Below are 17,727 nucleotides of genomic sequence, written 5' to 3'. Positions count from 1 at the left end.
TCCCTCTGCTCACAAGCGTCCTCCTAGCAAGAATCCTTAATGGGGTGGGGGGGCACTGGGTGACCTGAAACACCCATAGTCGAGTCCATGCGCAGGACTCCAACGAGGTGGATGTGGAAGCTGGCACGGAAAGTGGATCAAGCCTCTGGTTGGGGGGAGGTTGTTGCTGCTGGTACAGATGGATCCCATTTGTGTAACACATGTGTCACAGATCTAAAACCTGGGGTGACGCGGGGGCAGATGGGGCACCCCAGTACACATGTGCTGGGGGGCACCTACGCGGAGCCCAAGGACCACACCTCCCCTACCTTAGCATCCAGCACCCACACAGACTGGATCACGGCGACCTGCCAGGGCACTCTTACCCTCTCTCTTTCTCTCTCCACCTGGACATCTCTGCCCACCTGGCTGGGGACAACGACTGGAGGTGGGCTGGGCCTGGGTCTCGGGCGCAGAGTCCCGGCTGGGGCTCCAGGCCTGGTCCAGACATAGGCGGCCGAGAGACTTGGCTTAGCCCCTGCTCAGCATCCTGACTCCTCTCTCTCTTCCTCTCTGCCTCTCTATCACTTGCTTCACATTCCTCTCACGTCTTTGGGGTTCTGAGGGGTCCCACCCTCAGTGGCAGCAGATACACTGGGAACATGTGCCCTTCCTTCTGCCCCGGAGACCCACGCTGCCTCTGGGCATCTGTCTGGGGGCGGGCCGACCCGTGGTGGTTACAGCCTCCCTTGAGCTGTACTCCCAGCCTGGTCCGGCTGCACTTGAGCTGGATGGAATAAAGGAGCCACTGGCCTCCATGTCCCCACCCACGCTTCCCTGCAGCAGCCCTGGGCTCGGTGAACTCGGGGGTGGATGAAGGCTTCCGAGATGGTGGCAGTGCCCAGAGTGGGTGTTGTGCCCGAGGACAGGGAGGGTGTGAGGATGGAGGGCTGAAATGAGGATGGGGTGAAGCAGGGACAGTGCTGAACACTCACAGGCAGGCCTCCCTGGGGCAGGTCTGTTCTTCGTCTCTGCTTCGAGCCCAGTGCCTGCCTGGTGTTCCTGCAGAGGGGCAGGAAGCTAGGTAGCTTCTGGTGCAGACTTCCTGTGGTCTTGGGCCAGTCAGGGTACCGAGCCAGGCTGTTTCCCCGTCTGTCATCTGGGGCAAGGTGATGGCAAGGGGAGGGGAAGGCGCAGGCCTGGGCATGCTCACCAGATTCCAGGAGGACAACTACCAACCACTGTAGGGCATCCACACGGGCCTTTCTCATCCATGTCTCTGGCGCAGAGTCACTCTGGCGCTGAGTACTCTTGCTGCCCATATGGACACCCACCTCAGGTCACACAGATAGGGGATGCTGGTGTCAGGATTTGAACCTGTCGCCTCTCTCAGGCCGCCTGCTGTCTGAGCAGAGCAAGAGGCTGCCAGACACTGGCCCGGGATTGGGGCCACCTAAGCCCTGCACTGGCCAGAGGAGACACCACACATCCTCCCTGCATGTCCACCCAGTCCACCCTGCTCCGAGCTGTTGCGTGCACCCCAGCTTGACGAGGCGAGACCTCATCCACTCCCACAGAGAGCCCACTGAGAACGGGCCAGGAGTCCAGCCACTGCCCTCTCTCAGCAGCTGTCCCCAGAGCCCGCGCCTAACCCTCAGGCACGTCCTGCCACTCATTCTTCCCAGGTGGCGTTGCCCCTCTGCCCCTCTCCTCTAACTGAAGCTGGTCACCTCACTTCCAGCTCTCATCGGCCCTCCCTGATCCCCATCCTTCAGCGGCTTCCCATGCCCAGAATTCCACCTCCAGGCATACAGGGGCCTGGTGGGACTCCAGACGGTGGCCAGCCATGGGGCCAAAGAGGACACCCTCCCAGTGACAGGAGCGGAAGGGCTGAAGGCAGGAAACCCCTTACGGGTAAGACTTACCGGTAAATCTCTGCTTCATGTCCCACAAGATGGGGGGTGGAGGGGGAAATCCCTTCCTGGGAGGCTGAAATGAGAGGACGTGTGCCTAGAACAGAGCCTGCACTGGGAGTTTCCTCTTCCTTCTCTGGGCTGGCCTGTGAGCACCTGGGAGGCAAATAAACCGCCAGGTGCAGCCCACGGCGCGGATGGATCAAGGATCGAATCACCACGCCGTACTCGTTGCCCAGCAGCTTGTGTTTCTGGCTCTTGGACTCACACAGAACACACAGGCCAGAACTTCCACTTGCCTCCTGTTGGAAGGTTTGCAGGCCTCAGGGCCTGGCAGTGGGTGGGGGTACAAATGGCCCCTGAGAGCTTGTGCAGCCCTGACCTTCCCAGGGCCTAGGCGGGTGTGTCCAGGCGTCCTCCTGCTAATGCTGTGTTGAGGTTGGGAACTCTGAGGGGGACCCTCTTCAGGTCCCCGTGGGCTGTGTTGTCTATGTGCCTGCTAGCCTGTCCTAGAGAGGGCCTCAGCCTCGTGCCTTCCCAGAAGCCCTTGGGGTTTAGCAGGGAGTGGTAACCCAGCGCTGCGTAAAGAGCCCAGCCCAGCCCAGTCCTGATCAGACTCCACCGGCAGGGCAGAGGCCTCTCACTGTTGCAGGAGAGGGAAGTGTCATGTCCTGGGACCCGCAGGAGTCCTTAGGACAGACCACCGCCAAGTGAGGGTCCTTGCTTCTTCACAGGAGAGAATTCAGGATGGAGCCAGAGAAAAGCAGAGGTAAGTTTATTTAGCACAATGCACGCACTCCATAGGCAGAATGCTGACCCTCGAAAAGTGAGAGCAGCCCCGGGGGATGGGGGTGGTAGATGTTTATGGGCCAAGTCATTTCCTATACTAACAAGTGGGAGGAATATTCTTGTTGTTTCGGGGAAGGGGGGATTTTTCCAGGAATTGGGCCACTGCCCACTTTTTGGCCTTTTACAACCATCTGGGAACTATCATGGCATAAGGGGGAGTGATTTTGAGTATTATAAAGAAAGTATAATGAGCTGAAGGCCAATGACCAGGCCATTCTCGAAGACTGCTTGATTTCAGCTGGTTCCATTTGATCTTAATCGCATCCCAACCAACAGCTGCGCCCCTTCAATATCTAGTGGTTGTGTGCTGCCCTTCCCTCCTATCTCATTCCCCATCAGAGATTTTCTCCTATATTCTTTTTTTTCCAATTTCAACTTTGTTTTAATTGAAGGATAATTGCTTTGCAGAATTTATTTGGTTTCTGCCAAACATCAGCATGAATCAACCATAGGTATACATAAGTCCCCTCCCTTTTGAACCTCCCTCCCTCATATGTTCTTAATATTTACTTATTTCTTTGGCTGCGCCAAATCTTAGCTGTGGCATGTGGGATCTAGTTCCCTGACGAGGGATTGAACCTGGGCCCCCTGCCTTGGAAGCAGGGAGTTTTAGCCACTGGACCCCCAGGGAAGTCTCTTACTCCCATATTCTTATGGGAAGTAGAAGGACAATAATCTGTTTTCTGTAGCTGTTTCAGGGTTGAGTAGGGGCATTGACCCTGCCTGTCAGGTAGTAAAAATTTCTGGATGTCTGGTATAGGGGTCCCAGGGGCAGGATAGCTTCTTATTTTAAGTCAGAGGGTGGAATGGGCTGGAATCCTCTGCTAACCCTCATTTTGATGTGGAACTGTTGTAACCTGGACTTTCCCAGGAGGTTAAAGAGGCAGGGTCCAAAGAGGAAGGGGAGGAGTATGATCTTTTCTTGGGGTCCAAGTAAGGAACCAAGTAAGGCTAGGGAGGCTGCTCTTGATAATGGACCAGATGGCATTAGGGTCTAATCCCTGGTTGTAGCGGTGTAACCATGATACTCGTTTTAAGTCCTTTAAAAACGTATTTATTTGGCTGCACTGGGTGTTAGTTGTGGCACACAGAATCTTAGTTGTGGCATGTGAACTCTTAGTTGTGTCATATGGGATCTAGTTCCCTGACCAGGGATCAAACCTGGGCCCCTGCATTGAGAGCACGGAGTCTTAGCCACTGGACCACCAGGAAAGTCTCTCATAAATCTTTTTGATTTCCATCTCAATCTGGCCTGAATTGTTGATATAGGTGCAGTAGGTTTCGTTTATGACCACACAGATGCCACCCTGCTTGGCCAGCAAGTGATCCAAGGCTAATCTATTGTCCACAACAACATTGGCCAGTGAATTGAAAGAAGTTGAAAGTCTACTTGGGGCATTGCCAGTGGTCCCGGGCTGGGTTGCCTAAAGTGTAGATTAGGTTTTCTAGGGTTACTTCATGGTAGGCACAGCCTCTCAAGCAGCTGCTAATCCACCTGCTAGTCCTGTTCCTGCCAGTAATCCTCCTGGGATGATATTAAATATTATTATGTATTGTGACAGTGAATAGAACCAAATGTCCTAATGTACAGGCTCCCCTGTGCACACATTTTATAAGGATAAGCATGTATAGGGGTGGGATTACCCTGGAGTACCTTGTCTTTGGACGCTGACTCTGGGGAGTGCTGCTATCCAGACATATCCTGAAGGTGCAGTCAGAGGTAGGGACTTCCCTGGTAGTTGATGGTTAAGACACTGCACTTGCAACGCAAGAGGCGCAGGTTTGATCCCTGATTGGGGAACTAAGATTCCACACGCATGCATGCTTGCATGCTCAGTTGTGTCACATGCCGCCTGCCAAGAAGAAAAAATGGGGATAGAAGAATTTAGCCAGGAAGCAGCCATCTAGATCCATGGAAAGGAAAAGATATGAACGCAGTGAAGAGACATGGGCCCATTAGTATATGCAAGATAGTTAAATCTGGGAGTATTCCATGCCCTTGGCTTAGATGAGATGATGTAGTGAGACGATTTTAACCCACGGCTTCCATAGAGCCTAACAATTTCCAGCCCCAGGTTTAGTCCATTCCATCCCTATCTTGTATGCACCTGGGGTCAGGGCTTCATTCTTAGCACAGAGAGTGGAGGCATTTGTGGGAATGCAATTTGGGTCTGACTTCCTAAACGCTGTGGTAATGTTACCATCTGGTGCCCAGGGATTGTTCTTAAGAGGCTCACCATAGCCAAGAGAACCGGTAGAGGGGTACTGATGCTGGAAGCATGACTGCCTTTTTTGTGTGTGATATATATATTTTGTTGAAGTATAGTTGACTTACCATGTTTCAGGTACACAGCAAGGTGATTCAGTTATGCAAATACACATATATTATATTTGAAATTCTTTTTTCATCGTACATTATTACAAGATGTTGACTATAGTTCCCTATGCTATACAGTAAATCTTTGTTGCTTGTTGCAATCTCTTTTTTAATTATAAATCTAGCCTTCTATGCATACTAAGTCAAACAAGTGGAATCAAAATATCATAATTTTTTTAGTTAGGCAAAAATTCATAAGTTTTCTGAAATGTATGTATTATACATATTTATTTATACAAAAGCTTTTCTACTATACTTGATAAAGGCTTGAGAAAGAACATCCAAAAAAAAAGAGGTGGAGAAATTGGAAAACATAAACTAAATGAAATGGAAGCACTGAATATGAAATAGAAAAGTGAAACAAGCTAGATAAAAGTAAGAGATCATCATATAGCCCAGTTGTTTTTAAACATGACCGCTCATTAGAAACACTTCTGGAGCTCTGGAGAAAAGAAAACAATACCGGGGCATTTTATTATTTTTTTAAATTTCAAGATAATTCTGATATGCATCTAGATTTTAATCGGTGATTACAGGTTTTTCTGTTAGATCCTAGTTTTGGTGATATAGAGTTATTTTTCTGTCGACCAATCATGATACAATGGTATTAAGTGAGTAATAATTGCATAATCACAATAGAAGATGTTTATCAGTTTTCACAATCAATAGCCAGACAAAAAATAAAAGATAATTGCAAGCCATAATGGAACCATGGTTATCATAACAATATAAAATAATTACATGCAATTTGAGGGGGGTCGAGCAGAATGATGTGGTTAAGTGGAAGTGCATACATGCACATGTTTTCATTCATTCAGCCAGTCTATGTCTTTTGGTTAGTGCATTTAACCTATTTACATTTAAGGTAATTATCGATACATATGATCCTATTACCATTTTCTTAGTTGTTTTGGGTTTATTTTCTGTAAGTCTTTTCCTTCTCTTGTGTTTCCTGCCTAGAGAAGTTCCTTTAGCATTTTTGTTGTAAAGGTGGTTTGATGGCACTGAATTCTCTCAACTTTTGCTTGTCTGGAAAACTTGATTTCTCCATCAAATCTGAAGGAGGGTCTTTCTGGGTAGAGTATTCTTGGTTGTAGGTTCTTCCCTTTCATCACTTTAAATATATCAAGCCGTTCCATTCTGGCTTGTAGAGTTTCTGTTGAGAAATCAGCTGATAGCCTGATTGGAGTTCTCTGTTTGTTGTCATTTTTCCCTTGTTGCTTTTAATATTTTATCTCTGTTTTTAATTTTTGTCAGTTTGGGTACTATGTGTCTCAGTGTGTTCTTCCTTGGGTTTTTCCTTCCTGGGACTCTGTAGTTCCTGGACTTGCTTGACTATTTTCTTTCCCGTGTTAGGAAGTATTCAGATATTATCTCTTCAAATATTTTCTCAGGTCCTTTCTCTCTCTCTTCTATTTCTGGGACCCCTATAATGTGAATGTTAGTGTGTTTAATGTTGTCTCATAGGTCTCTTAGGCTGTCTTCATTTCTTTTCATTCTTTTTTCTATTTTCTGTTCTGCAGCAGTGGTTTCCACCATTCTGTCCTCCAGGTCATTTATCCGTTCTTCTGCTTCAGTTATTTTGCTGTTGATTCCTTCTAGTGTATTATTTATCTCTGTTTGTTCTTTAGTTCTTCTACGTCTTTGGTAAGCCTTTCTTGCATCTTCTCAATCTTTGACTCCATTCTTTTCCCGAGATTCTGGATCATCTTCACTATCATTGTGAATTGTTTTTCTGGAATGTTGCCTATCTCCACTTCATTTAGTTGTTTTTCTTGAATTTTGTCTTGTCCCTTCATCTGGGACATACCTTTCTGCTTTTTCATCGTGATTAACTTTCTGTAATATGGCTTTCGTTTTACCTACTATGAGACTGTGTTTCTTCTTGCATCTTCTGTCTGCCCTCTGATGGATAAGGCTAAGAGGCTTGTGTAAGCTTCTTGATGGGAGGGACTGGTGATGAGAAAAACTGGGTCTTGCTCTGGTGGGCAGGGCCTTGCCCAGTAAAGCTTTAATCTAATTATCTGCTGATGGATAGGATTGTACTCCCTCCCTGGTAGTTGTTTGGCCTGAGGCAACCCAGCCCTGGGGTCTATGGCTCTATGGTAGGGTTAATGCCAAGGCGGTCCTTCCAGTGCCCCCTGTACCCTGTGGTGAGCCCCTACTGACCCAGAGGAGGCCCTCCAACACTAGCAGGTAGTTTTGGTTCAGTCTTCTGTGGGGTCACTGCTCCTCTCCTCTGGGTCTTGGTGTGGGCAAAATTTTATTTGTATCCTCCAAGACTGGAGGGTCTGTTTCCCCAAGTCCTCTGGAAGTCCTATAATCAAATCCCGCTGACCCTCAAGGGCAGATTACCTGGGGATTTGCAGTCCCTTTGTGAGATCTTTGGGCTAGGACGCCTGATGTGGGGTCCAGAACCTTCACAACAGTGTGAGAACTTCTTTGGTATTATTGTTTTCTAGTCAGTGGGTCACCTACCTGGCAGATACGGGATTTAATTTTATCATGATCGTGCCCCTCCTACCATCTTGCAGTGGCTTCTTTGTGTTTGAATGTGGGGTATCTTTTTTTGGTGGGCTCCAGTGTCTTCCTGTCAATTGCAACAGCTAGTTGCAATTTTGGTGCTCTCACAGGAGATGAGCGCACATCTTTCTATTCTGCCATCTTGAACTGGAAGATGACTGCTTTTCTGGGTAACAAAAGTAGCCATGATTGGGACTTCCCTGGAGGTCCAGTGGTTAACACTGTGTGCTTCCAATGCAGGGGGCACAGGTTTGATCCCTGGTCAGGAAACTAAGATTCCTACATATGGCACCACCAAAAAAATAATGTAGCCATGATTAACAGAAAAGTTATGTCACTTTTTTAAAAAGAGTTCAACGTGGGGAAGGCATTGGGCCTAATAGGGGTATTGCCTGTTACACTTGTATTGGTTGGGGTTGGTGGGGAGATGGTTTCCATGTGTTGGAAACTCATGGAATTGGTAAAACTCTTGTTGTACGTACCTGTTTGTACCTGTAATGATGGTTGTAAGCCAAGGTTTTTACAGTAGGCCCAACAATTAACTAGGTTTTCTCCCAGGGTGATTATTTTATATTTGTTTATTAAAGCATGATTTTCTCATTCCTCTCGAGCCATGACCATCATCAGAAGTCCTACCAGGAATATTATGGCTTTTGGCATTCATATTACTCTATTTTTTTGTTTCACACCTAGCTGAGGCAAAGATGTTTACCGGGAGAGGGGCTTCTGAAAAGAGGCAGAATAAGAGCATGATAGTCAAGAAACACAAGGATGACTAGGCCAACCCACCACAGCCACAAGAAGTCACTTACCTGTTCTCTTGAACAGGTGTCTGAAGTCTTCCACAGACTCGCAGGAGTAGGTCTCTTCTGGTTTCTGTTGGGACTCACAAGATACAGGTTTTGTTCTAGACAGATGAACCCAAGTAGTAACCCTGCACAGGTTAGCAGCAGATGGGGTACTTTGGAACACTTGATATGGTCCCTTCCATTTTGGTTGTGTCTGGTCCTCAGTGACCCTTCCTTCCAGGTTTTTAGTAGGACAGAGTGCCCTGAGTGGATGGAGACCTCAACCTTTCCCTTTTTTTTTTTTTTACTTTAAAGAATTAAAAAAAAATTTTTTTTAATTTTAATCGAGGGCTAATTGCTTTACAATATTGTGTTGATTTCTGCCATATATCAACATGAACCAGCTATAGATACACTTATGTCCCCTTCCTCTTGAACCTCCCTTTCACCTCCCACCTCTTCCCACTCCTTTAGGTTGTTACAGAGTCGCAGTTTGAGTTCCCCTGAGTCATACAGAAAATTCCCATTGGCTATCTATTTTATATATAGTAGTGTATATGTTGACCTTTCTCTGTGGGGTGGGCAGCACTTTGTTTCCATATTCTTGGAAGGCACTTTGAACTTGGCTCAAGATGAATTTGTGGCTTTCCTCATCAAATGAGATCTGAACTCACAAAGGGCTTCCCATAGGTCATTTCAAATGGGCTAAATTTTAAAATTCCCTTTAGTGCCATCATTGTCCATAGAAAGGCTACAGGCAGAAGGGAGACTCAGGTTTCTGAAGTCTCTTGGCATAGCTTAGCAAGCATCTTCTTTGTTTTTCTTGGATGCCTTTTTTTTTTTTTTTTTCAGACAAATTTTTTTTTTTTTTTTACTTTACAATATTGTAGTGGTTTTTGCCATACATTGACATGAATCAGCCATGGATTTACATGTGTTCCCCATCCTGAACCCCCCTCCCACCTCCCTCCCCATCCCATCACTCTGGGTCAACCCAGTGCACCAGCCCCGAGCACTTGTCTCATGCATCGAACCTGGACTGGCGATCTGTTTCACACTTGATAATATACATGTTTCAATGTTGTTCTCTCAGATCATCCCACCCTCGCCTTCTCCCATAGAGTTGGACGCCTTCTTTTTAGAACATGATTTGCTTTTTCCACCTTGCCTAAGGATTGGGGCCTCCAGGAAGAGTGGAAGTTGTGGTGAATACCTAGAGCTGAGGAAGCCTATTGGGTCACCTTGGCAGTGAAAGAAGGTCTGTTATCATTCTGGAAGCTTTGGGGTCTCACAGCTCTCTCTCTAAGCAGAAACTTGGATATGTCCATTCCCTTTTCAGTCCTAATAGGGAAAGCTTCTGTCCACCCTGTGAAGGTGTTCTATGAATGCCAATAGGTGTTTCCATCCCCTTCATGGGAGCGTGTCCATGTGGCAGTCTTCCCCTGCATAGGTTCCCCATGTTGTATGGGCTGAGTGAGGGGAGAAGGTATGCAGTAGCTTCTTGAGGCAAGGCAGCCACAAAACTCGCAAGACCTGGTGACATTTTTAACAGTTTGGGACAGTCCTTTGCCCAGGAACACCTGAGTAACCAGTTTGGATAGGGAATCCCACTCTGAACAGGAAATGCTTAATTACTTTCCATTCCTTGAGAAGCTTTTTTCTTTTGTCAGCCACCCTGAGGGGTCTCTTTTCAGCCCCTTAGGTTTAGTCAGCCCACTCGAGTTCTTCCTCCGCTGTACAGGGTGGCACTGTCAGGAAGGAGGTGCTGTCAGGCCTGAGAACTGCAGCTGTGCCTGGGTGAAGCCTTGGTGGCCTTGCTGGCCAGGGTGTCTCTCCTTGTAAGGAGTGTTGCCCCTTTGGCAACTCTGCAAGCTCCTTTGAAAGCTGGAATACTTCTAGGAGTTCTACAATTTCTGGTGGTGTTTTATAGGGACTCCTTTGTTAGGAATCTTCTTTCTTCCCACATGACAGCATGCACATGTAGCAGTAGGCATCCTTACTTGGAATCAGTGCGTGTGTGTGTATATTATTTAACTTAAATGCAGAGTACATCACAAGAAACAGTGGGCTGGAAGAAGCACAAGCTGGAATCAAGATTGCCAGGAGAAATATCAATAACCTCAGATACGCAGATGACACCACCCTTATGGCAGAAAGTGAAGAGGATAAAAAGCCTCTTGATGAAAGTGAAAGAGGAGAGTGAAAAAGTTGGCTTAAAGCTTAACATTCAGAAAATGAAGATCATGGCATCTGGTCCCATCACCTCATGGGAAATAGATGGGAAGACAGTGGAAACAGTGTCAGACTTTATTTTTTTGGGCTCCAAAATCACTGCAGATGGTGACTGCAGCCATGAAATTAAAAGACGCTTACTCCTTGGAAGGAAAGTTATGACCAACCTAGATAGTATATTAAAAAGCAGAGACATTACTTTGCCAGCAAAGGTCCGTCTGGTCAAGGCTATGGTTTTTCCAGTGGTCATGTATGGATGTGAGAGTTGGACTGTGAAGAAAGCTGAGCACCGAAAAATTGATGCTTTTGAACTGTGGTGTTGGAGAAGACTCTTGAAAGTCCCTTGGACTGCAAGGAGATCCAACCAGTCCATCCTAAAGGAGATCAGTCCTGGGTGTTCATTGGAAGGACTGATGCTGAAGCTCCAATACTTTGGCCACCTCATGTGAAGAGTTGACCCGTTGGAAAAGACTGTGATGCTGGGAGGGATTGAGGGCAGGAGGAGAAGGGGATGACAGAGGATGAGATGGCTGGATGGCATCACCAACTTGATGGGCATGAGTTATAGTAAATTGTGGGAGTTGGTGATGGACAGGGAGGCCTGGCGTGCTGCGATTCATGGGGTCTCAAAGAGTTGGACACGACTGAGCGACTGAACTGAACTGAACTGATGTATATATATATTTAGAATTTTTATTTTATTTGTTTATTTTTGGCTGTACTGGGTCTTCACTGCTACGAGGGCTTTACTCTAGTTGTGGAGATTGGGGGCTGCTGTCTAGTTGTGGTGCATGGGCTTCTCATTGCGGTATGCTGTTGCAGAGCACAGGCTCTAGGGTGCACAGGCTCAGTAGTTGTGGTACACGGGCATAATTGGGCTTCCCTGGTGGTCTAGTGGTTAAGAGTTTGCCTGCCAACTCAGGAGACGTGGGTTCGATCCCTGGCTCAGGCAGATCCATCAGAGGAGGAAATGACAACCCACTCCAGTATTTTCACCTGGAAAATCCCATGGACAGAGGAGTCTGGTGAGCTACAGTCCATGGGGTCACAAAGAGTTGGACATGACTGAGCGCAGTGCACACACAGGCCTAGCTGCTCCGAGGCATGTGGGATCTTCCAGGATCACGGAACAAACCTGTGTCTCCTGCATTGGCAGGCTGATTCTTTACCACTGAGCCACCAGGGAAGCCTGTATGTTGACTCTTTATAAAAAAAAAATTTTTGTTTTTATTTATTATGGCTTCCCATATATTGACTTAAAAAAATATTAATTTTTGGCTGTGTTGGGTCTTGCTGTGCATAGACACATTATTTTTTTCTCTGGTTTTGGCGGCAGATGGGGGGCTACTCTCTAGTTGTGGTGCACAAGCTCCTCATTGCAGTGACTTCTCTTGTTGTGGAGCATGGGCTCTAGAGCATGCAGTCTTCAGTAGTTGTGGTGCACAGGCTTCGTTGCCCTGTGGCATATGGGATCTTCCTGGGCCAGAGATGGAAGTCATGTCCCTTGCATTGGCAGGTGGATCCTTAACCACTGGACCACCAGAGAAATCCTCTATTGATTCTTTTCTTTTATTAAAAAAGTTAATTGGTTGCACTGAGTCTTTGCTGCTGCATGCAGGCTTTCTCTAGTTTTGGTGAGCAGAGGCTACTCTTTGTTGCAGCGCATGGGCTTTTCATTGTGGTGTCTCATTTTACTATGGAGCACAGACTCTAGGTGCGTGGGCTTCAGTAGTTGCGGTCCATGGGCTTAGTTGCTCTGCGGCATGTGGGATCTTCCCAGACTGGGGATGGAGTCCATATCCCCTGCATTGGCAGGTAGATTCCTATCCACTGTACCACAAGGGAAATCCTCCTGTATTGATTCTTAACCCTTTTCCTAGCTGGAGTGCTCTGGTCAAGGGGATCAGCTTGGCCTTTTGGGTGGAAATCTAAGAGGGTAGAAGTCCAGGCTCACAGTTGTTCACAGACTGACTATGGACATAGCCAGATGGCCTTACCCCTTCATGTATAAAGCTACTTCCATCAGTATACCATTGTTTTTTTAAATTAACTAATTCATAAAATGATTATTACTTAATTTTTATTTTATACTGGAGCATAGTTGATTTTCAACCTTGTGTTAGTTTCAGGGATACAGAGTAGTGTGATTCAGTTATATATACATATATACTTTTCAAATTCTTTTCCTATTTAGATTATTACAGTCTATTGAGTAGAGTTTTCAGTGCTATATAGGACGCCCTTGTTGGTTATCTTTTATTTTGTAATTTTAAATATAGTAGTGTGTATATGTCAATCCCAAATCCCAATTTATCCCTCCCCTGGGCCTTTCTCCTTTGGTAACCATAAATTTGTTTCCTAAATCTGTGAGTCTGTTTCTGTTTTATAAATCAGTTCATTTGTATCATTTCTTTTTAAAAGATTCTGCACTAAGTGATGTCATATGCTATTTGTCTTTATCTGTCTGACTGACTTCACTTAGTATGATAATCTCCAGGTCCAACCATGTTGCTGCAAATGGCATTATTTCCTTCAGACTGAGTAATATTGCATTGTGTGTATATATGTCTGTCTATCTATATCTCATATCTTTATCCATTCATCTATCCATGGGCATTTAGGTTGCTTCCACGTCTTGGTTGTTGTAAACAGCATTGCAGTGAATATTGGGATGCACGTATCCTTTTCAACCATGGTTTTCTTTGGATATATGCCTAGGAGTGGAATTGCTGGGTCACATGGTAGCTCTACTTTTCATTTTTTAAGGCACCTCGATACTGTTTTCTATAGTGGCTTTACCATTTTATATTCTCATCAATAGAGCAGGCAGGGTCCCCTTTATCCACACCCTCTCCAGTATTTATTGCTTGCAGACTTAAAAAAAATAAATTTATCCATTTATTTTATTTTTGGCTGTGCTGGGTCTTAGTTACTGCATGAATTTTTCTCTAGTTGAGGCAAGTGATAGCTACTCTCTAGTTGCAGTGCTTGGGCTTCTCGTTGCAGAGCACAGGCTGTAGGCACATGGGCTTCAGCAGTCGCAGCTCCTGGGCCCTACAGCACAGGCTCGGTAGTTGTGGCGTATGGCTTAGTTGCTCTGAAGCATGTGGAATCTTCCCTGGCCAGAGATAGACCCCGTGTCTCCTGCATTGACAGGCAGATTCTTTACCACTGAGCCACCAGGGAAGCCTGTTCGTAGACTTTTTGATGATGGCCATTCGCATTGGTGTGAGGTGATAACTCAATGTAGTTTTGATTTGCATTTCTCTAATAATTAGTGATTTTAAGCATCTTTTCATGTTCCCCTTGGCTCTCTGTATGTCTTCTTTGGAGAAATGTCTATATAGGTCTTCTGCCCATTTTTTAATTGGGTTGTCTAGGTTTTTATTTTATTTTTTTGACTGCACCTCGTGGCATGTGGAAGTTCCCTAACTAAGGATGGAAGTCACGCCTGCTGTGGTGGAAGCACAGATTCTTAACCACTGGTTCACTAGGGAAACTCATTTTTTTGTTTTGTTTTTTGATATTGAGTTATATGAGCTGTTCGTAAATTTGGGGGATTAATATTTTCTCCCATTCTGTGGGTTGTCTTTTCCTTTGGTTTATGGTTTCCTTTGCTGTGCGTAGCTTTTGAGTTAATTGAATCCCATTTGTTTATTTTTGTTTTTATTTCCATTACTCTGGGAGACCAATCAAAAGTTTATTTCTGAGTTTATTTTTGTGTATAGTGTTAGAGAATGATCTAATTTCATTCTTTTACATATAGCTGTCCAGTTTTCCCAGCACTATTTACTGAGGAGGTTGTTTTTTCTCAATTGTATAGTCTTGCCGCCTTTGTCATAGATTTATTGACCATAGGTGTGTAGGTTTATTTCTAGGATTTCTATCTTGTTCCATTGATTTATATTTCTGATTTTGTGCTAGTACCATACTATTGTCGTCACTACAGCTTTGTAGTATAGTCTGAAGGCAGGGAGCCTGATTCCTCCAGTTGTTTTTCTTTCTCAAGATTTCTTTGGCTATTTGTCTCTCAGCTATATAGAGGAGAAAGGGTTTTTTCTAAGTTTGGGAGACCTAACTCAGAGGTAGTCTGTAATTTTTATTTTAGAGCTAGGAACGCCTGTTGGCAATTTTTATTGCAGTTGAGAGGTTTGTGGTCACTTCCTTTTAGGGTTTCATAGAGAGACTTTGCTATGAGCCCAAATCCTGCAAAATTCTGCCATCCCCAGAAAGGCCCTCAGTTGCCCCTTGGTTGGGGGTGGGTGTTGGAGGCTTACAGTGACTTCCTTTTGGTCCTCATCTGGTGGGTGAACATGTTTCCCATATACCTACTCTGTTGCGTGGAAATCTGGGCATTGTGAGGAGAGACAGTATCCTCATTTCCCCAGGGTCATAAGAGCTCATATATTAAGAACTGGGTTATTAAATACTGGACCTCATTGGGCCTCAGGTCTCTAGGGATACTGTTTTTGTTCATGGGTTCCAATGAAACCTGACCTGGAGGCTCTTCCAGGAACCTCAGTGTTCCAGAAAGAGGGGATTACTTGAGAAACAGTATGGGGTGAAGGGGAGACCTCCTCTGAGGGTGGCTGAAGCGGGCTTAATGGCCAAGAACAGTGATTTCTCCTGGTGGGTGCCTTCTCTGAGGGTGTCTCCAAATTGAACAATTGTCCGGAATTGAGTGAGCATCTCCCTTCTCAGCAAGGGGATAGGGCACTCAGACATGAGCAGGAACTGGTGCACCAGGGTAAATTTCCCTAGTAAGCAGCTGAGGGGTGGTGTGAATCATTTGGCTTTGGGCTCCATCAATCCCTGTTACTATACCAGATGGGGAGAACAAGGGCCCAGGAAAATTAGTCATCACAGAGTAGGTGGATCTGTTAATAACAAAAAATACTTCCCCACCTGCCATGTCAAGGATTACCCAAGTCTCCTCCCAGGTGTCCTTTGGGAGCCAGGGTGGGTCCTGGGCCCTCAATCCTCTCAGCCAGCATTGGTTTGGGAGCCCCAAGTCCCATTCAGGACTGGAGGCAGTCCCGCTTCCAGTGTGGCCCTCTGGTTTGCATATCAGGCAGAGTCCCTGTGGATTTTTCCCATAGAGGGGGCATTTTTCCTTCCAGCGGCCCTCCTGGCTGCATTTGTTTATTATTATTTTTTAAAAATTAATTATTTTTGGCTGCACTGGGTCTTCATTGCTTAGCAGCCTTTCTCTAGTTGCTGTGAGTGGGGGCTACTTTTCCTTGCAACGTCCGGGCTTCTCATTGTGGTGACTTTTCTTGTTGCAGAGCATGGCCTCTAGAGCATGCAGACTTTCAGTAGTTGTGGCAAAAGGGCCTAGTTGCCCCAAGGCATGTGGGATCTTCCTGGACCAGAGATTGAACCTGTATCCCCTGCGTTGGAAGGTGAAATCTTAACCACTGGACCATCAGGGAAGTCATCCTGGCTGCGTTTAAAACAGATCCATTCCCAGCTGGGCAGTGGCTCTGATCCAGATTTTCTAGTCCTGCCCCCGCCATGGACTGTCACAGGGAGGTAACCCTGAGGAGAGGTGGAGGCTAGGGCTGCCTCCAAGTTTGGGCCTTTCCTTGTTCCTGAATCCTGTTTTCTTCCTCAAGCCTATCTCTCTCCCATTCCATAGTTTGTCTTTTCATTTTATTTATGGCTTCCTTTGCTGTGCAAAAGTTTGTAAGTTTTATTATATCCCATTTGTTTATTTTTGTTTTTATTTCTATTGCCTTGAGAGACTGACCTAAGAAAACACTGGTACAATCTGTCAGAGAATGTTTTGCCTATGCTCTCTAGGAGTTTTATGGTGTCATGACTTTTGTTGAAGTCTCTAAGCTAATTTGAGTTTATTTTTGAGCATGGTATGAGGGTGTGGTCTAAATTCACTGATTTACCTGTGGCTGTCCAATTGTCTCAGCACCCTTCCTGAAGAGACTGCTTTTTTTTTTCTATTGTATATTCTTGCCTCCTTTGTCAAAGGTTAATTGACCATAGATACATGGATTTATAAAGAATCTGCCTGCAATGTGGGGTACCTGGGTTTGATCCCTGGGTTGGGAAGATCCTCAGGAGAAGGGAATGGTTACCCACTCCAGTGTTCTTGGGGCTTCCCTGGTGGCTCAGATAGTGAACAATCTGCCTGCAATTTGGGAGACCCTGGTTTGATCCCTGGGTTGGAAAGATCCTCTGGAGTAGGAAATGGCAATGCACTCCAGTATTCTTGCCTGGAGAATTCCATGGACAGAGAAGCCTGGTGGGCTACAGTCCATGGGGTTGCAAAGAGTTGGACACAACTGAGTGACTGTCCCTTTCACAGTGTGGATTTATGTCTGGGCTCTCTGTTGTGTTCCGTTTATCTGTATGTATGTTTTTGTACCAGTACCACACTGTTTTGATTACTGTAGCTCTGTAGTATTGTGTGAAGTCTGGGAGAGAGATATCTCCTGCTTCCCGCCCCCCCCCCCCCCCCCCGGCTCAGGCCGGCTCAGGGTCTTTTGTAATTCCATGTACATTTTTGGATTATTCTATTTCTGTGAAAAATGTAATGGGTATTGTATTAAATCTGTAGATTGCTTTGGGTAGTATTGCCATTTAACAATGTTAATTCTTCCAACCCAAGAGCATGGGATATTTTTCCATTTCTCTAAATCTGCTTTAATTTCTTTTATTAATGTATTATAGTTCTCAGTGTATTAACCTCTTTGATCAGATTTATTCCTAAGGGTTTGTTTTGTTGCAATTTTATTTAATATTTGTTTTCATTTATTTATTTGGCTGCACCAGATCTTAGAAGCCATATGTGGGATCTTCAGTTGTTAATTGTGGCATGTGAACTCTTAGTTGCAGCTTGTGGGATAGATCCCATAAACCCTGACCAGGGATTGATCCTGGGCTCTCTGCGTTTAGAGCATGGAGCCTTAGCCACAGGACCACCAGTCCAATTTTAAAAGTTATTTTTTTTTTACATTATCTTTCTGATATTTTATTATTAGTGTAAAGAAATGCAACTAATTTCTGAACATTAGTGCATCCTGCTGTTTTGCTGAAATCCTTTATTAGA

Source organism: Odocoileus virginianus, chromosome 26, assembly GCF_023699985.2.
Source record: "Odocoileus virginianus isolate 20LAN1187 ecotype Illinois chromosome 26, Ovbor_1.2, whole genome shotgun sequence".
NCBI lineage: Eukaryota > Metazoa > Chordata > Mammalia > Artiodactyla > Cervidae > Odocoileus > Odocoileus virginianus.
The sequence above is the reverse complement of the archived record's forward strand: the minus strand, read 5'-3'. Positions refer to the sequence as shown.